This window comes from Muscardinus avellanarius, assembly GCF_963383645.1.
Source record: "Muscardinus avellanarius genome assembly, chromosome: 5".
Taxonomy (NCBI): Eukaryota; Metazoa; Chordata; class Mammalia; order Rodentia; family Gliridae; genus Muscardinus; species Muscardinus avellanarius.
The window spans coordinates 100168556-100193096 of NC_137790.1; the positions used below are offsets into that span (position 1 = coordinate 100168556).

Below are 24541 nucleotides of genomic sequence, written 5' to 3' on the forward strand. Positions count from 1 at the left end.
AAGTTAAATCTCAATATGTTAGGAATTAAAACTAATTTCTCAATAATCATACTGAACATAAATGGCCTCAAATCCCCAATAAAAAGACATAAATGGTGAAATGGATTAAAAACCAGAATCCATCTGTCTGCTGCCTGGAAGAAACACTTTACAAGTAAAATTAGTCAACAAACTAAAGTTAAGGGGCTGGAGCAAGATAATATGTGCCAAAGAGCCTTGAAGTCAAGTAAGAGTAGCAACTATGATATCAGACAAGTTAGACCAAGAAGAGAAAAAGAAGCCCAAGAAGAGACAAAGCTTATTAAAAGAGACAAAGCAGGTCTCTGTTTACTAGTAAAAGACACAATCCAGCAAAAGGAAGTGATAGTCAATATTTATGCCCCAAACATAGGTTCAGCTACTTTCATTAAACAACTCTTTGTGACATTAAGTCACATATAAATCCAAATACAATAATACTGGGAGATTTCAACACCCCTTTCACACCATTAGACCAATTTTCTAGAGAAAAGGTCAGTAAAGATGCCTCAAATCTAAAGAACACCATCAACCAAATGGACCTATTAGACACATATAGAATATTCAACACAACTACAGCAGAGTTCACATTTTTCTCAGCTGCTCTGGAAGCTGCTCCAAAATAGATCACATCCTGGGTGACAAAGTGAGTACTAGAAAACTAAAAAAAAATATGACATACTTCTCTGTGTCATTTCAGAGCATAATGGAATGAAACTAGAAATCAACTATAAGAAGACCCAGAGAAACCACATAAACATGTGGAAACTGAACACAACATTGCTGAATGAGGAATGGGTCACAGAAGAAGTAAGGGGTTGAAATCAAGAAATTTCTAGAAACAAATGAAAATTGAGATAAAACATATCAAAACTCTGAGACACTTTGAAGGCAGAATTAAGAGAAAAATTCATAGCACTGAGTGCTCACATATGAACAGAAAATCACTAAATAAATAACCTAATGACACATCTCAAAACTCTTAAAAAATAAGAACAATCTAATCCCAAAGCCAGTAGAAGATAGGAAATTATTAACATCAGAGTAGAGATCAATGAAGTAGAGAAAAAAAAGAAACAATACAAAATATCAACAAAACCAAATCTTTTTTTTTTTTTTTTTTTTTTTTTTTGCAGTACTGGTGATGGAACCTCAGGGCATTCTACCTCTAAGCTACACCCCCAGTCCTATTTTTATTCTTTAGTTTGAAACAGGGTCTCACGGAGTTGCAAAGGTCCTTACTAAGTAGTAGCTAAGGCTGTCTACGAACTCTGATTCTCCCATCTTAGCATCCAAAATGCTGCGATTATAAGCATATCCACCATGCCTGGGTCAAAAATCTGGTTTCTTGAAAAAAAATTAATAAGATAGATAAACCACTAGCTAATTTAAATGAGAGAGAGAGAGAGTGCGAGAGAATCAATCAACCCAAATTACAAATATAAGGGATGGAAAAGAAGATATTACCACTGACACTGTAGAAATCCAAAGGATTATCTTACTTAAACAAACATACTGATGTCAACCACTAAGCCAAGTGTGGGAAGGAGGAATGGAGAGGGAATAGGATGAGGGTTGGGTAGGGGCTAACTGGGCAATGCGTGCATGTATGTCTACACAAGTTTTTTTTTTTTAATCCCATATATTATATGAATATAATGAACAAATAAAAAAATAAAAAAGATTTCTGAACAAGGTAAAAACAGAATTCCATTAACCCAATTTGTATGCTGCAAAAACATATAAAACAATTTTCATTTCCACAGGAATCAATTGGTACTTGATTCTAGCTATATGTCTAAAATAATAAAAAGAGCTTTTAGGAAAAAATGTTCCAGAATATCTTTTGTAAAGGCTTAAAATAGTGTAATTATCTTAAAAAGTAAGCCAATAGAGAAATATCAAGAGACTAATATAAAATTTAAATCTCAAGTATTTACCAAGTTACCAAGACTAAGAAAGTCCCTGGGCTTAGTAATTGGTTTAGTACTAAATAGTTTTATCTTTGGAACTGATCGCATAATTCAAGCTTAGTAAGCAAATAATTTTTTTTAATTTTATTAATATGTTTATGCACATCTAACTATAAAAAACAAAATGTAAATTCTGAACATGTTGAAAGTTTTTGACATTAATATTTGTTTGTTGGTTTATTTATTTATTTATTTATTTATTTATTTATTTATTTATTTATTTATTTGTGGTACTGGGGATAGAACCCAGGGGCTTTCTACCTCCAGGCTACACTTCCAAATAAATTTTATATTTTATTTGGAGATAGGGTCTCACCAAGTTGCTGAGAGCCTCACTAAGTAGCTGAGACTGGCTTCAAATCTGCAAGATCCTCCTGTCTCAGCATCCCAAATACTGGAATTACAAGCATGCACTACCACTCCCAGCTTGTTTGTGGGTTTATATTTTTTGAATGCTACTGCTATGTATACACAGTGGGAAATAGAAATTCATCTAAATTTAGTTGCAGGGATCAGAGCTATTTAATAAGTAACCAGATAGCTAAAGGACCTGTTACCAAGTCAGTAGTAGATACGCAAAGGAGAAAGTAAATGGGCACTGATCTATGGAAATAATCAAAATGTGGTATATATTGGCTAAGAAAAACTTGCCACCACCTAAATAAAGAATAAAGGGTCTAAGGAAAATACCTGGCATGTTGGCAAAAGTCAGACCTCTCCAAAATTTTTAACAATTCAAGGAAGAATTAGAAACTTAAAGTGATGCAAATTAAGAAAGAAAGAGCAGGGAGATGAACTTAAAAGGGGAATTTCTGTGAAAACAAGAGAAAGATTTGTACTCAGTAAGTGAAGAACTTTAAAAAATTCTTTTATTGAAAACATACAATGCACCAATAAAAAAATTAAAAACTACCATATGATCCATTAATCCCTTTACTGGTTATATATCCAAAAAAAGAAAAAAGAAAACCTACAAAATTGCAAGTTTTTTTTTTTGTCTTTAATATTGTTTGTGATGATCCTTTATACTGTTTTCCAATGTGGTTGGACTAATTTACTATCCCACCAAACAGTGCACTTATTTGCAGTCCCACTTCTCCACATTCTTGGCAGCATTTGTTGTTTGTGTTTTGAATGGTTGCAATTCTAATTAGAGTTAGGTGAAATCTCAGGATAGTTTTGATTTACATCTTTCTGATTGTTAATAATGTTGAGCATTTTTTATACATTTATTGCCCATTTGAATTTCTTCTTTCATGAAGTGTCTATTTAGTTCACTTGTTCAATTTTATTAGGTTATTTGTTTTCTTAATGGTGAGTTTCTTGAGTTCTCTCTATATTCCAGATATTCGTCCTCTATCAGAGGAATTGTTGGCAAAAATTTTCTCCCATTCTTTAGGCTCTCTGTTGAGGCTCTTGATAGCTTCCTTTGCCTTACAGAAGCTCTTCAGTTTAATGCAACCCCATGTATTGATCTGCCTTTTTGTTTCTTATGTCTTTGGGGTCTTGTTGAGAAAGTTTTTACATGTGCCTATGTATTGAAGTGTTGGATGATCCAGTAATACCACTTCTGGGTATCTACCCAAAAATAGAACCCAAACTTTTAAACTAATGCATGCATATCTATGTTCATAGCCACACAATTCACAATTGCCAAACTATGGAACCAGCCAAAATGTCCATCAACAAATGAATGGATTACAATACTATGGCATAGGTACACAATAAAATTTTACTCAGCCATAAAGAAGAACAAAATTACATCATTTACAGGGAAATGGATGGAACTGAAGAACATTTTACGTGAGATTAGTCAGTCACAAAAAGTAAGAAATCAGATGCACTCCCTAATATATAAAAGCTAGGTAGAAAACGGGTAACATGAGGAACTCTAGACATATAAGGAGAAACTATAGATGAGGTGACCTAAGTGATGGGAGGAGGAAAGAGGAAAATTCCCTATATTTTTTGTGCATGATATACAGTCACAATCCTATCAAAGCCAATCACTAAGCCAAACATGAGAAGGAGGAAATGAGGAGGGAATGGGATGGAAATTGGAAAAAGGCTAAATGATTGATGTGTGCATGTATACCTCTATCATCTTGTACCCTATTAATATATATATAACTACATAAAACCAATAAACATATTTAAAAATTTGTATGTGATGAAAATACAAGCTAAGACAAAGAATGATAGCGAACATTACTAGAAGCCTGAAAACACAAAGGCAAATTTGGAATCAGGATTGGAGGCATTTAAATATTAGAATTGGTAATGGAATAAATTAATTCAAGAATTCTGAACTCTCCAAAAATACAGACCATTAAAATAAATGAAACAAGCAGCACACAAAATCTGTGTATTCTATAGTAATGTAGGGGATACATTTCATTTACTAAAAATTCAAAGTTCCTAGCACTAACAATCTCTGAATCATGTAATGATGAAAGTTTCACTTTTATTCTTCATATTTTCTCCACAGCTATCAGTTTCATAATTTGAAGAAAAAATTAAAAATGTTCAATATAACTTGTTTTTTAAATAATACTGAAGAATAGATTGTTTTATCCTTAATAATGAATCCCTACTGTCTAGTCAGTCTTGGATAACTTAAGTACCCCCAATAGTGCCTTTTTATTCCTTTCTATTCTAAATACTTTAAAATTCCATGAAGAAATAATTTAGAATTAATTCTATCTTATAATATGGCATGCTGGCTGGCTGGCTCTTGGATTACATGATTCAAAAGGGATTGTTACATAGCTTTCTTTAAGGATAAAAAATATAAAAATAGCTTAACGATCTAATTTCATTATTCTTTTAAATTATTTAAAAATGTTTTAAGTTGTTTTCTTTATATTCTGCTTATTTTCTCCTAATGAAAATGTAGTGTAACTTCTTTAATTCAACTTTTTCTGGAGACAGAAAGAAAATCAATATAATTTTGACAACAACATATTACATATAGCAAGCTAGCATGGTTTTGAAGCCAAACTAACTGCAATAAACTCTGGGCCCCATTGTTTACTGCGTGCCTCAAGAAGATAATTATTCTGAGTGCAGTAACCACATTATTAAAAACAATAACCTCAAAACAACCTGCTTATATATTGATTCCTAAAATTCTTTGTGGAGTGCTATGTTTCAGTGTTGTATTTGGTGATTTGAAGGTTTAATCAATTATTTTTTATAAAGTCATTTACAAATTTTAAAAAAGTCTTCCTTATTCCATACTAGGTGCTCTATAAAAGTGATTTTTAAATATGAATGCTACATTAATTTTCTATTTCTCTTTGACAACCTTCCATGCATAATTTATATTAAAATGCAAAGCAATTTTATGATACTTTGGTCAACTGTAGATGGTTGGCACAGGGCAGAGTTAGCAGTGCTAACTCTGTTTTTAGAAACAGAAAAAGCATGTACGGACTTAAACATTTTTTAGAGAAAAGAATTTATTTTCAGAGTCAAAAGAATACACACTGCTTTTATCTATGACATATTGTTGAAATTTATCTTTGCATGAATGAACATTGCTAAATATTTATGTGCACTGAAACACAGAGAAAATGTATTGAGCACCTACTGAAAAATGGATATTATTGGGAACTGTATACATAAACATGTTTGTTTGCATGTATAGATATGTTTGTGTATGTGTGCATATATAGTCATTTAAATCTCATTGCGATTCTTCACAGCAAATACTACAATTTTCTCTACAAAGGGGCTAAAGCAAGTAACCTTCAACCAAAAGTAATATGACATATTGTAGGGTTTTAAAGTGTCAAAATTTATGGTCAAATATTTTGCACTCCAAGGCCTGTATTATATCCTCTTAATAACAATAAAATTATTCAATTTAAAGATATACTTTAAAACATACTTTTTCAATACATGTATAACCATGCATTATTTAAAACTACAATGTGACAGAAAGTAACAAAATATTCTATAGCTCAGGTAAAATGATATGCTAATGGCAAGTATTCATCCCTCTCTTCAAATAAAATTTGACAATTTGAAATACATTTCAAATAGCCAAAATCATGTGAGATTTGAATATTAACAGAAAATTTATCCTTCTCATAAAATAAAGTGAATATCCAGCCATAAAGCCAGCTTGTTTCCACAAAATACTGGAAGAGATAGAATCAGAAATGTTACTTGATATAAACTACAGTTCATTAAGTCCATGAAAAAGTTTTAAAAGTATATTTTAAAATAGAAAACAAGGTTGTAGAACATAGTGGGAAAACATATGGGCTCTGAACACAGATCCTGAGTTCAAGTCTGAGATCTGCTGCTTAGTCACTTTATGCAAATTATTTCAAACTGTCATGCCTCAGTTTGGCCATTTGTAAAATAAAGACAGTATCGCTTCATGTTGAAAGCATTAAAATAAAACATATATCATCATACATAGTGAGTTATTGACAGATGTTAAAAATATGATAGTGTGTATATGCAAAAATCTGGTGTCTGAAAAGTAAAACATAATTGGTTCAGAAGTTATATGTCATTTTAAATGATACTAATGGAAAGCATTTTAGATTTAACAATAAGATTTGCCATGTTATTTAATTCACTTCAGAAAATTTTTGACAGGTGCAAAAATAAAAAAAAAGATTGAATTTATTCCAGAAAGACAAGAATAGTGCTAATTTAACATGCCGTACTACAAAATACTGATTTTTTTTCAAATATATATTAAGAGCTTAAACTGTGTCATCCATTGTGCTAAGTAATGGGACTCTAACAATGAAGAAGAGTTTAGTAGCACATAAATAAATAATAAGATAAAAAGACAAACACCTATGGCAGTTTTTGTTGGTGCTAAATATTTGTATCTAGGGAAAACTGACATAAATGGTGTGAGGAATGAGAAGATTCTCCTAACATCCTAAATTATGACCTTGTCTGTTTCTGTCAATTTCTAAAATAGCTTAATCATATGATTAAAAGTGTATAGTATTTTGTTATATGATAAGCATTATCTAAGTGCAGAACATGAAACTGTTATGTGAAATTATCATTTTTAATTTTAGATAAATTGCCATAATACTAGATGTCAACTACTAAGCCAAGCATGGGAGGGAGGGATAGGGTGAGAATGGGGTGGGGATTGGGTGGGGGCTGACTGGGAAAAGTGTGCATGTATGTCTACAAAAGTATGTATCCTACTATGATGTATGAATACAGTGCACCAATAAAAAAAATAAAAAAAGAAGAAAAAATAAATAAATAAATGCAGAACACATTAAACTATCAAATGCTTAATTAAACATTATTTTATTTAATTGACTGGTTAGACTCTGACAATCCTGAAAGAAACTAAAATGAATATCTTTGACATAGTGTCAGATCAGTCTGTTACCCAACCCAATATGCTCTAATAATACCTCAACAGCATCGCAATCTATAGATTTCTAAATGATAATAATGTGCAATATTTAGCATAATTTTTGTTGAATACCATCAAGTTTTTTTTATACCTACTACCAGTTCTAGTTCATAAAATAATCTGGCACTCTCTTTCTTTCTTTTCTGTCCTGATTCCTTAATTCCTTCTCTATAACCATGTAGACTGTACACCTTCAGTTGACTATTGCCTGTATCCTTGGTTATTTATTTGCTTTACTCACCTGATAGAATGCTCACTCTAGATTATAACAGTGGTCCATTTAAAGTGTATCTGAACTTGGCTTTTTGAGAACTGTTGAAAGGAGACACACATTTTCAGATTAATATCCCATTTTACAGGGTGGGTTCTCCAAAACAAACAAACAAAAAACTATTAGGAAGTTGAATTCCTGGAGCTAAAGTAGACTCTGAGTGAGCTCCCTACTGCAGGACATGTGCTGAACACACTCCCTACAGCTGGGCAGTGGTTCTTAATTAAAGGTAAATCTGTGTTGCATATCTATTTTTTAATAATTTAAAATTTCATTTTTAAACTTACAATAGCATTAAACAGCAAATAAGTTGTAGGAGAGACCATAGAAGAAATGGTATTGTTTACTTAAGTTTTTTGGTGTGTTTGTGTTTGTGTGATACTAGAGATTGAACCCAGGGACATTCTGTTTCTGAGCTAGAACCCTAGCCCTATTATCATTTTGAAACAGGATCTCACTAAGTTACAGATGCCCTTGCTAAGTTGTTAAGGCTGGCTGCAATCTACAATCCTCCTGTCTCAGCCTCCCAGGTACTAGGATTATAGGCATGTGCCACCATACCCGGCTTCCTGATTTTTTAACATTTTGCACTATGCCCTGCTTTTCATCATTCAAGGCAGGTCTTGAGCCCTTCCTTATCACAACCCTCCTCCTTCTACAGCCTTTTGAGGACTCCCATTTGTTGGCACTGGTCTGAAGGGCGCCCTTGCTCTCTTGGCTTCTCTACTGTTTCACTTGTGGAATTTGGAAAAGGGCTACAACTGAAGTAATGCATGAGCCCTGTGAGTATTAAAGGAAGGCTACCTGCTGCAAAGGAAGACAACATGACTTCTCATTTCCCTTCTAACTCTGATCTGTCTTGGAGAAGCGGTCAAAAGCTAGACTAGTACTGTTGGCTCTTCCTTGAATTGTTGCTCATTTATAAATGCTCAAAGTGTAATAACCTAAACAGCTAATATAAGAGAGCCAAAGCATCTTCCAAATTAGGAAAGATTTGACATAGTCCTGTCATTGTTAAAAACACAATATTTATTTATTTATTTATTTATTTATTTATTTATTTATTTATTTATTTGTTGGTACTGGGGTTCCGGGAAGCCCTTCTACCTCCGAGCTACACTCCCAGACCTATTTTATATTTTTTATTTGGAAACAGGGTCTCTTAACCCAGCGCGACTGACTTCAAACCTGCACAATCCTCCTGTCTCCACCTCCCAAGCACTGGGATTACAATCGTGGGCCACCACGCCGGGCAAAAACACAATATTTAAATGACTGCACTGAATTATAAATGGCTAGTTTTTAACTGTAAAGGTAATAAAGAGGTGATGCTATTTTAAATATTTTCCATTAGAAGTGATCCTGTTTAACTAATGTGCTGGGACATTTTAAAAGCAACTGAATATGGATGGCATTAAGATGTCTAGTTTATGCTCCCAAATACTTCTGTAGGAGGCATCAGTATTGGGGATTGAGCCAATGGCCTTATTCATGGAGCTGGCAAGCATCTACCACTGACCATACCACTAGCCTTCCCAGAGACTTTTATACAACTTTTTGTTATATTATTGGATAATTATGCACAATATCAGGATTCACTGCAATATATTTGTACATGCACACAGGGTAATTTAATTACTACTATCTTCCCTTTTCTTCCCTTCTTTGTTCTCCTGGTTTCCCTTTAGTTCAAGATATTCTATTACAATATTTTCACAATATATCCCTTTTCTCCTTTTAGCTCTCTAGTGTCCACATGAGAGAAAAAATATGACTCTTAACATTTGAAGTCAAGCATTTTTCACCTACCATGATGTTCTTTAGTTCCATCCATTTTTGTGCAAATTACATAATTCTTTATGTCTGTGTAAACCTCCATTGTATGTATGTATGTATATATATATTTCATTTATTCATTCATCTGTTGAGGCAGGCTAGTTCCATAACTTGGCTTTTGAGATTTGTATTGCTAAAAACATGGGTATAAATGTATTGCCAAAGTATGCTAACTTTAGTTCTTTTGGATAAATACCAAGAAGTGGTATAGCTGGATCATATGCTGGTTTCATTGCTAGTGTTTGGAAGAACTCTCGTACTGATCTCCATATCGGGCTTTTCCTAATATACAATCTCACTAGCAGTGGGATAAATTTTCTTTTCCCCACATTGTTACCCGCATTATTACATATTTGAGGACTGCTATTCTAACTGGAGTGAGGTATATTCTCAGCAGTATCATTTTTATCTACATTTCCTTGATTGCTTAAGGTATTCATCATTTTTTCATATGCATTTGGCTATTTCTTTTGAGATATGTCTTTAGCTTATTTGTCCATTTTTCTGTTTGGATTTTTTTTGGGGGGTTTGAGTTTTTGAGTTCTTTATATATTCTAGACATCGTTAGTAGCTGGAGGAGATTTTTTCCCATTCTGCAGGCTTTCACATACTTCTTAGATGTTCAGAAACTTAATTCAGCACCATTCTATTTATAAATTCCAGGTTTATTTCCTGAGTTTTAGGAGCCTTATTGAGGAAGTTGATGACTGTGCCTATATGTTTTGAGTACTGACTCTATGTTTTCATTCAACAATTGTAAATTTCTGGTCAAATTCCAAGGTCTTTGATTCACTTGGAAATTACTTTTATGCAGAGTGAGAGAGATCTGCTTGTATTCTTCCACATGTGGATACCCACTTTTTCTAGCACCATTTGTAAAAGACTGTTTTTTCTCCATTTATTCTGTGTGTTTATCAAAGATCAGATGATTACCTTTGAATGGGTTTGTCTGTGTCTTCTATTCTGTTGGTCTTCGTGTCAGCTCTTATGCCAGTACCATGCTGTTTTTCTTTTTTTATAGCTCCATAGTATAATTTGAGAGTGTTGCTCTTACTGCTCAGATGAGCACTGGTATTTCAAGACTGAACTATTAAAAAAAAAAGTAGGGGTGAAGCAGCCAGCTAGAGATTGTTCCTTAAAGGCCAACACTTTTGTGAGTGTGTGTGTGTGTGTGTGTGTGTGTGTGTGAATATAGAAACAATTTCTACCTACAAGCTATATTCCTAGATCAATTTTATTTGGAAACAGGGTCTAAGTTGGTGAGAGCCTCAGTCAATTGCTGAGGGTGTCCTTGAACCTGTGATCCTCCTGTCTCAGCATCCAAAGTACTAGGATTAAAAGTTTATGCTACCACACCGAGAAAAGGCCAACTTTTTTTGTGTGTATGTGGTACTGGGGATGGAACCCAGGGGCATTCTACCTCTGAGCAACACCCCAGACCTAATATTTTATTCTTTATTTTGAAACAGGGTCTCACTGAGTTGCAAAGGGCCTAAGTATATGAGGCTGGCTTTGAACCTGTACAATCCTCCTGTCTCAGCCTCCCAAATGCTGGGATTACAAGCTGTGCCACCACGCCCAGCTAAAGGCCAACTCTTGATCTTGGCTTTTTTTTTTTTAATAGACTATAGAAATTGGTAGATGGAGGATCAATGCCTCTTTTTCACAAGTGTTTATCATTACAATTAATAATCAAAAGTTTTAAAACTTCTTAAGTGTTTAAAGTGTCAAAGCAGACATGCAGGTGGAGAATTGTGAGAACTTCTTTTATTTCCACAAAAGGGGTCACGGAAGAGATGCCCTGATTTGGTTAGCACATAGAAGTAGTGCAAAGAAAGGAAGCATGGACAAGCACTGCATGGGAGAAAAGTCAGGAAGGAGACCAAGTGAGCCAGTCAGGGCTGAAGTGTGCAGATGGTGCAGACTCCTGTTCCTCACTCTTCATTCTCCATCATCTGGGCTTTCAGTAAAAAAAAAAATAAAAAAAAATTGCCACACAAAGACCTTGAGGTTGGGTACGGGATTCCCTACTTCCCCTGCTGAGAACCAGAGTAAAGGCTTTCTTCTGCCCACTTCAGGGATGCAGGGTCAGGAAACAGACATCAACTCTTTATGCACAGTCCTTCTGAGTTTGTTTTTAGTAGGTAGATTATAGGATAGCAGAAGTATATATCTTCTTAAAATTAATTTTGGCAAGTATACAAACATCATAACACAAAACTAGAAGCAAAAACCACAGGAAACGAATGAGGGCAAGCTTTATAGAAAACAAAAGAAAAATTAGCAGATTGGCAAATGTTCACGGTAAAGGATATAAAGAACATATAAATAATGCTATATGAAACTATTATGATGCAGTGTTGTCCAAAAGAACTTTCTGAGATGAAAATGTTCCACATCTCTATACTGGTTACTATGGAATCTACTTGCCACATGAATACTTGTAAAGTGTTAATGCAACTGAAGATAGGAATTTTTCATATAAGTTTAAATAGTCACATGTGACCAGTGGCTTCTGATTAAACAGTATATTTCTAATATTTCATAAGTCAAAACCAGTGGTTTCTTTGGAAAACTTCTCTAATCACTGCTAAGGGCTTAAGGATTGGTGTCAAGAGTAAAGCTTTCGATAGATTTATCTGACCTCTTAAATTAAGTTTGAAATTCTAAAGCAGTTTTTGGAGGTATGGCCTAGCATCAACTACTGTGAAGAATTCTTGGGGATAATTCAGTATGCCCTTCCAACTCCTGGCTAATGTTGAATGGGAGTAAAAGGCATAGGGTTTTTGCCCCTCAAGATGATGCAGTCAGTTAGTTACAGAATCTAAGATTGGAGCCATCTGTGCATGGAAATCATCACTGTTGGGCTGGTACAGAGCTGGGAGTGGAGGTGCTCACTTCCGGACAGGGTTTCCAGACCCAGCGGAGGGCTTAGGGATGGAGGAACCTGAGGGCCCTTTCTGAGCAACTGCAGGCTGCATAGGCCCTTTCTTTTTGGGAATTAAGATTTTGTTCTTGCTTTTAAATACTTTGCTGGGATCCAGCTTGTTCACAAAGGAGTCAGTCTCTTCTGTGAGCAGGTCTGTGTTTTAGGTGATGGGTTTATACATTCTGAACCATTGCTTGGCCTGTGAGCTAATGCCATAGCTGGTGAAGACATACTGCCACTGGGGCAGGCCCAGGTGAGTGATGAGCAGGTGAAAATAGGCGGTAAAAGTATCTGTGAGAAAGTGCCAGTATAACGCTCTGTCTAGGAACCAGATCTCAGTGCCTTTGTAGACAAGGCAAACGTTCCCACTTCCATTGCACGAATCCAGCTCAAATATCACATTGCGAGAGTCAAAGTGAGGCTTCTCTGGCTGGTCCTCACTGGCTTCATATGTATCATCCTCCAGGTCTGCCAGAGTCGGTGCATTAGGAAGTGAATACATGGACGACTGGTTGAGCCGAGTCAGTTTTGAGATGTTGTTAATTGTCATGATGCCCAATGGAATGATGTGTTCATCTAGCTTCACACTCCATGTCATGTGGAAGCCACTGGTCATCAGGTAGAAGGTCTTCATATCCTCAGGCATCATACAGTTGTTTTTTTGTTCCCATGACGAAATCATATGACATTCAGCAGGAGCCTTTTCTAGGATGGTCACCTCTGTCACACCTGGGGAAGATTCCTCTCTCCCTCTGACCACCAAAGCCGCAGCAGCGACGCCCACGTCTGTAGGAGGGTGGCTGCGCCCGGCGCCTGGGAGCGCGGCGCGGTGGAGACTCGGGCCCGGGCTGGTCTGGCAGCAGCAGTTCTGCGGGGCACTCGTTCCCGTGGCCCACCCCTCGGGCACCGCGGCCCGCCGGCACCCAGGCGCCCTCGCCGCGCCGCAGCCTGTGTTGCATATCTAGATAGTGACTGTATTGCATATTTATGAACTCCCAATTTCAACTTTATCTTTGACAATATATCTAAATCCATGTGCAATCCTCTCTCTCTCTCTCTCTCTCTCTCTCTCTCTCTCTCTATATATATATATATATATATATATATATATATATATATATATGTTTTTTGTTTTGTTTTGTTTTGTTTTTGTTTTTTTTTGGTGGAAGCCCTTCTATCTTCAGGCTATACTCCCAAACCTATTTTATACTTGTTTTTTTTTTTTTTTTTAATTTTTGGAAACAGGGTCTCTTAAACCAACGCAGCTGGCTTTGAACCTCCGCGATCCTCCTGTCTCCGCCTCCCAAGCGCAGGGATTACAAGCGTGCGCCACCACGCCTGGCTCATTCTCTATTTTAAACCACACTTATTTTCATTGTACTGGTACATGTTTCATCATTTCTGTGCTATGCTTGGCCAATAACTTAATGACAATATATAAGACATCAGACAAGAACTTCCTCAACTGAGTCGTCATGCCTAAACACTTATCTACTCACACATCTTCCTTCTTTAGTAACTTCTGTTGACTTTTACATAAAGTCTATACTTCACATGGATGACCTCCTTCTTTGTGGACAGGTCCCTATTATCCTTTCTTAACTCACTTCTTTTTTCATTTTATTTATTTTTTTGTTTTTCATTCATGCACCCAACAGGTTTGTGGTTTAGTTCCAAGAAATCACTGTGTCATCATGTATCTCTTGTTTTGCACTCTGTGACAAAAACTCTTCACCTCCTTCTTTCTTAGCTCATTCCCAGTTGTGCTTTAGACTTTAGTCTATATCAGAGACAGGAAACTTTTACTCTTCAAGAAAACACTGTGTGTCCACTTTGCCTGTATCTACAGCACCCTATCTTACCTTTGCCATGTACTTATCACTATATTGTATAGTTATGTTTGCATAATTGTGTAGATAATATGATCTACAAATTCAATGCAATACCCATAATGTTACCAAGGTCATTCTGCCTTCACAGATATAGAAAAACTGTCTTTAAATTCATTTGAAACAAGAACAAAAAATAGAATAGCCAAAGTATTTATAAGCAACAAGAACTATGCAAGAGGCACCATCAATACCTGACTTCAAACTACACTACAAAGCCATAGCTTAATAGTAATAGCATAGTATCAGAACAAAAGCAGACACATTAACCAGAATAGAGCAGAAAAGAAGACTCAGAAGCAAATTCATACAATTACAGAAAGCTGATTTTTGACAAGGGTGCCAAAAACATACACTGAAAAAAGATAGCCTCTTTAACAAATATGCAGAAAAGTCTCCCTTTTTTTTAATGGTGTGTGTGTGTGTGTGTGTGTGTGTGTGTGTGTGTGTGTGTGTGTGGTACTGGGGTTCCTGGAAGCCCTTCTACCTCCGGGCTACACTCCCAGACCTATATTTACATTTTTATTTGGAAACAGGGTCTCCTAAGCCAGCGCGCACGGCTGGCTTCGAACCTGCGCGATCCTCCTGTCTCTGCCTCCCAAGCGCGGGGATTACTAGCGTGCGCCACCACGCCCAGCTGAAAAGTCTCTCTTTTTGATCCTGCACAAGAGTCTATTCAAGTTGAATTGAAGACCTAGAAACTAGACGTGAGAACTTCCAGCCACTTAAAGAAGGCATAGGACAAACGCTGATGAGGCATAGGACAAACACTGACGCATAGACATGGAAAAAAGCTTTCTCAACAAGACCCGAAGGCATAAGAAATTAAAAGCAGGATCAATGTGTGGTATTGCATTAACCTGAAGAGTTTCTTTTCAGCAAAGGTAAGTATCAAGAACCTGAAAAGAGAGCTTACAGAATAGAAGATCTTTGCCCAACTACTCCTTCAATAGAGGACTAGTATCTAGAATATACATAAAACTCAAGAAACGTACCACCAAAAAATAATAATAATAATAACCCAATAAAAATGGGCAAGTGAACTAAATAGACATTTCACAAAAGAAGAAAATAAAATGGCCAATAAATGTATAAAAATGTTCAATATAATTAGCAATCAGAGAGTGGAAAATCAAAACTATCCTGAGATTTCACCTAACTCCAATTAGAATGACAATCATTGAAAACACAAACAAAAGCAAATGATGGCATGGATGTAGAAAGGTAGAAACTCTAATACCTTTTTGGTGGAACTGTGAGTTAGTGCAACTACTTTGAAAAACAGTGTGGAGGATCCTCAAAAAAACAGAAATGAACTTGTCATATGACTCAGCTATACCACTCTTGAATATCTATTCAAAAGCTAATCCAAATACAACAGTAATGCATTCAAATTTATGTTTATAGTTACACGATTCACAATTGCCAAATTATGGAACCAGCTGAGATGTTCATCAACAGATGAATGGAATATAAAACTATGGGATATGTACACAATACAATTCTACTCAATATAAAGAAGAACAAAATTATGACAATTTCAGGAGACTGTATAGAAATGGAGAGCATTATGCTAAGTGAGATTAACCAGTCATAAAAAGTAAAAAGTCATGCCAGGCATGGTGGCACATGTCTGTAATCCCCGCGCTTGGGAGGTAGAGACAGGAGGATCACGCAGGTTCAAAGCCAGCTGTGCTGGTTTAAGAGACCCTGTTTCTGAAAATAAAATAAGTCTGGGAATGTGGCTGGGAGGTAGAAGGGCTTCCAGGGAACCCAGTACCACAATAATAATAATAATAATAATAATAATAATAATAATAATAATAATAATTTTTTAAAAAGGTAAAAAGTTAATGTTCTTTTTAAAATGCAAAAGCTAGGGAAAAAAATGGGACATAGTAGGGACTCTAGGCTAAAGAGGAGAAAACTTAAATGAGAGAAAAAGGTGGCCTAACTGAGGGATATTGGAGAGAGGAAGATGTAAACACTTCAATGAACATGATGTACATTCACAGACTTACCAAAGTCACTCACTGAATTTCTCATAATTTTGCAATCCATTCATCTGTTGATGGAGACCTAGGTTGGTTCCATATTTTGGCTATTATGAATTGTGCTTCTATGAACATAGGTATGCATATGGTACTCTAGTTCCCTGATTTCAACCCTTTTGGAAAAATGCCCAGAAATGTTATAGCTGCATCATATGGTGGATCTATTTCCAGTTTTCTAAGGAATCTGCATACTGATCTCATTAGTGGAGATCAGTGTGGATATTCCTAGTTTGCACTAGGAGCTAGTTTGCAGTCCCACCAACAGTGTAAAATAGTGTAAAAGAGTTTCTCTTTCCCCACATTCTTGCCAGTACTTGTTGTTATTTGATTTTTTTATGCTTGCCACTCTGATTGGGGTTAGATGGAATCTCAGCATAGTTTTGATTTGCATCTCCTTGATGGCTAATGATGTTGAACATCTTTTCATGTATCTATTGGGCATCTGTATCTCTTTTGTGAAATATCTATTCAATTCAGTTGTCCATTTCTTGATTGGGTTATTTGTTTTCCTAGTGTAGAGTCTTTTGAGCTCTTTGTATATTCTGGATATTAGCACTCTATCAGAGTGGTGGCTGGTAAAGATCTTCTCCCATTCTCTTTAAGTTCATGATGGTATCCTATTTTTTTTTTTTTTTTTTTTTTTTTGGTGGTGGTACTGGGGTTCCTGGAAGCCCTTCAACCTCCAGGCTACACTCCAAGACCTACTTTTTTATATTTTTATTTTGGAAACAGGTTCTCTTAAGCCAGTGAGGCTGGCTTTGAACCTGTGCAATCCTCCTGGTTCTGCCTCCTATGTGTGGAGATTACAAGCATGCACCACCACGCCCGGCTAGGTTCTTGATGGTTTCCTCTGATGAGCAGAAACTTGTTAGTTTGGTGCCATCCCACTTTTATGGGAAATACACACAATGGCATTCTACTCAGAAATAAAGAAGAAAAAAATCATCTAATTCTCAAAAGATAAAAGACCTGGAGAACATTATGTTAAGTGAGATCAGCCAAGCACAGAAAAAGAAGGGGCATATGTTTTCTCTAATATGCCCAAACTAGGGAGTATTAGGGATACCAGAGGGATTCCAGATAATGGAGGGGAAACTTCTGTTATGCTAGAAAAAAAGGGTAGGAGAGGAAGAAGGGTGAGGCTGATTAATGGAGGAGCTACATTCAGATATGTGCGTTAGTGTGAATGTAGCATGGTTAACCTGGACACTCATGGTTGTGGGGGGGGAGGGGAAGAGGAGAGGAGGCCACTGAGTACTATGTGAATGTATGCCATTGTCAGTATGATCTAAATTATGATGTGAAACTATAGTGCACCAATAAAAAAAATCATCACTGTTCTAAGAATGGGAAAAAGGAAAAGGGAGAGTGGGAACTGGGGGAGGCCTCTATGAGTGCTGTCTGAATGTATATCTCTAATCACGTTGAAATTCACCAAGGTGTATGAATACAATGTCCCAATTTTTTTAAAAAAGGAAGTTAGGTTCCTTGAGAAATGATATGTTTTTTCTTTTGCTTCTTCTGTTTTTGTTTCCTGTATATATATATATATATATATATATATATATATATATATATATATATATATATATATATTTTTTTTTTTTTTAATTAAAGGCTATTTTATAGCACCAAAAAAAATACAGTGATGATCAAGGGCATCAGACAAATGCCAAAAGTCCTGATGTAGATAAGGACAGCATATTGCTAAGATTTTACCTCAGTTGTATTTGACTGCATTTAAATCTGTTTCTCCATATTCTCTCCTCTGCTATATCTAAAATAAGCCCCTCAGGACTTACTTAGTAGGTAAACTTATGCTCCATCTATTTATGTAATTTAATCCATTTATTTATTCATCACTGCACATACCTTGTCACCCAATAAGCCTTAGAGAAATACAAATTGACTGAATCATAAATTGTCACTATGTTTACTATTATTACCCTTTATTAGATTTTTGCTTTGGTTTTGACCCAACTAAAAAGGACACAAAAATAATTTTCAGTGCATAATTTCTTAAAGAACTATTTTTCGCTGTGGAGAAATGAAAGTTAAAAAATAATATAATCTTCACATATGAGAACAGATATAATTTGGTGATAACACATATTCTTTGTTTCAACTGAAAATAGGATTAAAGATGATGAATTTAAATTAGAGAAAGAATTAGTAGTTAGAAGTTGAATAAAATTCTCTGAATAAAGGTAATAGAATATAAGATGATATCAAAGGAAGATATATAAATCATTATCTATATAACATGTAAGAATAATGTAGACAGATAACTACTTGAATAACAGATATATAGAAAATAAATTACCTATTCTAGGCTTATGACTGTATGTTCCTATTCATATTATTTGATAATAATGACCATGATTTTTAAAAAATATAAAGTTGAATGCAAAAGTAGGAATGGAAAATGTTTCCATAATACAAGTTACAAAGTATAAAGGAATCCTAACTTTTCTCAGTGAGTCTCTTTTGAAGGTATTACATTAAGTATTCAGTGCCATATAATATTTATGTTATTACCAGAATAATGATTACTTTTAAACAGAAAAAAGAAACAATGATTGTCCAGGAAATGAATAAATCTGAGAGTAAATCTATTTTCTTCCTAAATAGTATAGCCTATGCCTTGAAAATATTTAATCAAAATATTTGCTTGAACAACCTAAATTCAATAAGAATTTTTTTCAAAAAAAGTCCTTGCTTGTCAGAGGGTAGGATTTATTATTGCTTTTAATATATAATTTGATAGAAAAAGGTAGAAAGATAAAAAAATTACTTTTTTCAACAAAATACAAGTAAGTACCTAATTTTTATATTTTTACCTAAATTTTATAAATCTTGAAAACTATTTGTAAAAAGAGAAACAAAAATAAAACCTCAATTACTTTTTATATACTTAAAAAAAAATTGACCCTTAGTGCAATTCACCTTCTCAGTCATGATAGTTCCTTAAGCAAATAGTTCTCATCATCCTCTCCTGTGCCTCATTCGGATATTTTAATAGCTATGATTAACTTCTAAGATCTTCTTTTTAATACTGGGGATGGAACCTAGGGACATTCTACTTCCAATCTACACCCCTGACCTAATTTTTTATTCTTAATTTTGCAACACGGTTTCACTGAGTTGCAAAGGGCCTCACTAAGTAGCTGAGGCTGTCTGTGAACTGCAATCCTCCTGTCTAAGCCTTTCAGCTTCCCAAATGCTGAAATTACAAGCGTCTGTCACCACAATCCACTTCAGAAGTTATTTTTAATATTTCTCCCTAGAATAAATATTCAGTCTACTTTCTAAAATTGTGCTTTTAAGCCAACTGCCACATTTTCTAGTGTTTATTATATATATTAATTTTCATGATAAAGACACCTAACTTTTTCTGATTGGCTTTTTCTATCTTCTAGATCTTTCAGAATTACCTATTGTGTTCTGAAAAATATTATCTCTAGGTTCTGGACTTTATTCCCCAAAGGCTCTTATTAGCAGTTAAAGTATGCTTTGAAAGCTGTATCTTCTTAACTAGTTTTATTCACTAGTAATTTTTAATCATTTGGCTAACTTTTATTGAAATTACCATATGCTAGAAAAATCCTACTATCAGGTTTATATTGACTATTTACACATGCTTACTATATGAATCTGTGTTTTTATGTGTCTGTGTGCTTCTCATTTCTTGAGAGAAGCCTAGTAATATTAGCAAGGATTTTTCCATTACTATAAAAAGAAATATATGTCCTCATTCAGAATGAATTATCAATTTTCTTGGCAAGTATGTTAAATGATTTTGAATTAAAACTTTCACAGGTAATAATGAGACTGTATCAGAATTCTTCACACTAACTTAAAATTAACTCATTCTTCCCAGTAGGGAAATCTTCTCTGTAGGATATTAATGGGGTTTATAATCATAAAAGTTTAAGTAGTTGGATGAAATTATTTTCTGAGAAAAACTGATTATTTTCATTACTAGTAGAATAAGAGTGATGCTTTTGTTAATAAAAAGTTATAGACAACATAAGAATACTCTATAACACAATAATTTAAAATGAAAATAGAAAAAGGATAGGGAAAATTTACTCATCAACTTATGTGGGGCCTTGGGTTCTTACTCTATTTGTTATATCTTTCTTATACCTTATAATTTGAACTATAACTATATAAACCTATATAAATGTTACCATGGATAAATTATTTATGCTTTATTCTTTTGAGAAAATACATTGAATTTTTTTGGGGGGTGGGTCTGAGGATGGAAACCAGAGGCATTGGACATCTGAGCTACATCCCTTGCCCAATTTTTTTTTTATTCTTTTTTTTGAAACGGTTTCACTGAGTTGTGGAGGGCCTCACTAAGTAGCTGAGGCTGTCCACGAACCGCAATCCTCCTGTCTCAGCCTCCCAAATGCTGGGATTACAAGCATGCACCACCACACCCGGCTTACATTGAAATTTTTTTAAAAATCAATTATTTTGAAACCATGGTCTCATTTAGGGTAGAAGTATTGGTGGAACATTTAAGAACAATGGTGTATACTATTGAATTCTCCTCAGTATTATATCTCACATAATACTCTACTCACCCACCAAGTCTTCAAAAGTTATATTAAAAACTCAAAGTAAAGTCTGCATTTGTCTTCCACTGTAATTTTTACTAAGCATGTCTTTTAATGCTATATGTTGGGAAATAATACTTTTCAGGTGTTAGAGTTTTTTTAAGATTTGATAATATATGCACAGCATACTAGGTACAGAGGAATACACAGGGAAACTGTTGGACATTTCTGAGCCACAGAACAGTCATGAAAGGACCAACAAAAAGCAGGGAAACAAATGGTGTGCTTAGTGAAATAGGCATATAACTTACACAGACTTGTATCATCACTGGCAGGAGGTACAATACAAACATGCACAAATAATTCTGTACTGAGAAAGCAAAAGTGACAAATACAGGCTATAAGTTACTCTGAAATTATTTGTCTGAAGTAATTTACAAAGAGAGAAAATAAAATGAAAAAGAGAAAAGGGGTTGGAATATAGCTCAGTGGTAGAGCATTTGCCTAGCATGTGAAAAGGTCTCAAAATCAATCCTCAGTAGCTAAAAAAAGAAAAAAAAGGAAGAAACAGGAGGAGGAAAAGGAGGAGGAGAAAGAGGTTGATGAGGAGAAAATGCTGTCACTTGCAATAACATGAATGAATCTGGAGAAAGGACATTTAATTAAGTGAAATAAGCCAGACATAGAAAGACAAATACTGTATTATCTCTCTTATAAATTAATTCTAAAAATGTAAAACTAATAGAAGCAGATAATAGAATGGTGGCTGCAAAAGCTAGAAAGGTAGGGAAAATGAGGAGATAGTGGTCAAAAGGCACAAAACTTTTAGCTATAAGATAAGTTCTAGAGAGATAATGTTTGGCAAGTGACTATGGTCAATTTAAATTTGAAGAGTGTCTATTTTAACTATGTTCAACACACACAATAAGAGAACAAAACACCAATGTAAAAAAAAAGTTTTTCTATTTCTATGAAAAGAACAGTTACTACTTTGATGAGAATTGCATTTGAATCTATTGCATCACTTTGGGTAGTATGATCATTTTAACAATGCTGTTTTTTCTAATCCATGAGCATGAAATATCTTTGCATTTTTGTGTCTTCTATAATTCTTTCATCAGTTTTTTATAGATTTGATTATAAAGATCTTGAAGAACCTGACAATTTACTCATACTTATTATATCTTTGTCGGTATCTGTAGCTATTGTGAGTAGCTCTCTTAATTTCTTTTTTTCTTTTTCTTTTTTTCTTTTTTTCTTTTGCAGAGCCTGGAATTGAACCCAGGGGCATTCTACCTCTGAGCCACACCCACAGTCTTATTTTTATTCTTTATTTTGAAACAGGGTTTCACTAAGATGTGGAAGGCCTAAGTAGCGGAGGCTGCCCTTGAACCTGAGATCCTCCTATCTCAGCCTCCTAAGTACTGGGTAATAACTACACCAGGTTATTAATTTCTTTTTTTAGTGAGTTTATTATTATATATAGAAATGCTATTATTTTTATATATAAAGCTTTTATTTTTTAATTTTTTATTGGTGCATTGTAGTCAGATATCTTAGTAGAATGCAAGATGGTATAGGCATACATGTACACATCACCCAATTAGCCCTTACTCAATTCATGCCCCATTTTTCCCCCTCCATCCTTAGTATCTTTTGCATTCTGTTTTTCTTATCCTTTCATTTTACTTAATTCTTTTATAAATTCTAATATTTTGAGGATAATATGGAATCACGTAATCCTCAAATATGAATATTTAAACTTCATCATCTTCAATTTGAATGCAATTTAATTCTTTCTCCAGTTTAATTGCTCATACGACTTCCTACACTTACATATGAAACTGCTGTACTTAACTAACTAGCAGTCAAAATGGATATCCTTGTTTTAATCTTGATCTTATAAGAAACAATTTCTCCTCTTTAGGGATGTATTTGCCAAGGTTGTCTAATATTAGACTTTCTTCTTTTGAGGCATATTCCATGTATACCTAATTTATTGAGGTTTTTTTTTTTTTTGGTGGTACTGGGGTTTCTGGAAGCCCTTCTACCTCCGGGCTACACTCCCAGACCTCTTTTTACATTTTATATTTAGAAACAGGGTCTCCTAAGCCAGCGCGCGCAGCTGGCTTCGAACCTGCGCGATCCTCCTGTCTCTGCCTCCCAAGCGCGGGGATTACAAGCGTGCACCACCAGGCCCGGCTATTGAGATTTTTTTATTAGGAAGGGCTGTTGAATATTTTTGAATGCTTTTTTCTACACCTACTGATATGATCTTGTAGTTTTTGTACTTCATTCAGATGATTACTCTTATTGGTTTGCCTATTTTGAACCATCTTTGAAACCCTGGGATAAATCTTACCTGATTAAGGTGTATGAACTTTTGATGTACTGTTAAATTCAGTTTGCTAGTACTTTAGTTAATTTTTTCTTTGTAAAAGTAGACCTTGGAAAAAACAGCATTGTCTCCTTGAAAATGTGCTTTTCTCCTTTTCTCTTTTTACTTTTTTTTCTTCCTTGTGGTACTGGGGACAGAACCCTGGGGCATTATACCTCTGAGCTATACCCCTAGTCCTATATTTAATCTTTTAATTTTTTTGCCACAGGGTCTCACTGAGTTGTGAAGGGCCTTGCTAAGTAGCTGAGGCTGTCCACGAACCCCAGTTCTCTGGTTTTAGCTTCCCGAATGCTGGGGTTACAAGTGTGTGCCACCACGCTTGGCTTTTCTTTCTTTTTTTTTTTTTTTATTGGTGCATTGGAGTCATACATTTAAATGGGGTACAAGATATTAGAGGCATACATAAACACACCACTCCACTCCTTTCACTTCTATCAATATAAATCTAATATTTAGCACAATCAGAATTTATTTTAATTGCCAGGTGTGATGGTACACACTTGTAATCCCCGCGCTTGGGGGGCAGAGACAGGAGGATCGTGTAGATTCGAAGTCAGCCTTGCTAGTTTAAGAGACCCTGTTTCTAATTTTTTAAAAAAAAAATATATAACCTGGGCAGGGGTCGCGTGGGGCATACCAGCCAAGGCCCGGGTCGCGAGACTCTGGGCCCCAGGCTGGAGCGCACGTAGCACGCCTGACCCCTGGAGAAACCGGGCCCAGTACTCTGGGTCCCGAGCAGGGGTTGCACGGGGCACGCCACCCGGCGCCTGGGTCGCGGGACTCTGGGCCCCGGGCCGGACTGCGCATAGCACACCAGACCCCTGGAGAAACCTGGCCCAGTAAGAACCTGGGTCCCAGGCAGGGGTTGGGAAGGGCACACTGGACCCTGGAACAGTCGGGCCGGGCCGCAGGACTCTGGGCCCCAGGCGGAGTAGTGTGGAGCACGATGGACCCATGAGGAAACCAACTGGGTCACAGTGCTACTGAGTGCCTGATCCCACTACCTCCTCAAACCACATATACTATCTTCTCTTATTAAAAAAAAAAAAAGAAAAGAAAAGAAAAGAAAAAGGAAAAGGAAAAATATCGGAGAGGGGTTAAGAAGGCTGTGGCAGATACCAGGACACTGGAGATGCAGACAAAACTTATCCAAATGCACTGGAACTTATGGAAAAATTCCCCGTGAAGGAGGACT

General features: G+C 35.4%; 1 protein-coding gene and 1 pseudogene across 2 annotated transcripts in view; both read right to left on the reverse strand.

The window, feature by feature from the left end:
• Positions 1–24541, reverse strand: part of NAALADL2 (N-acetylated alpha-linked acidic dipeptidase like 2) — a gene marked incomplete at its 3' end in the record, with an annotated part of 975844 nt that overhangs the window by 700147 nt on the left and 251156 nt on the right. The window lies entirely within an intron of this gene.
• LOC308263059 (tubulin polyglutamylase complex subunit 2-like) lies at positions 12403–13173 on the reverse strand (annotated as a pseudogene). Its single transcript has one exon. The product of its transcript is annotated as a tubulin polyglutamylase complex subunit 2-like (transcript).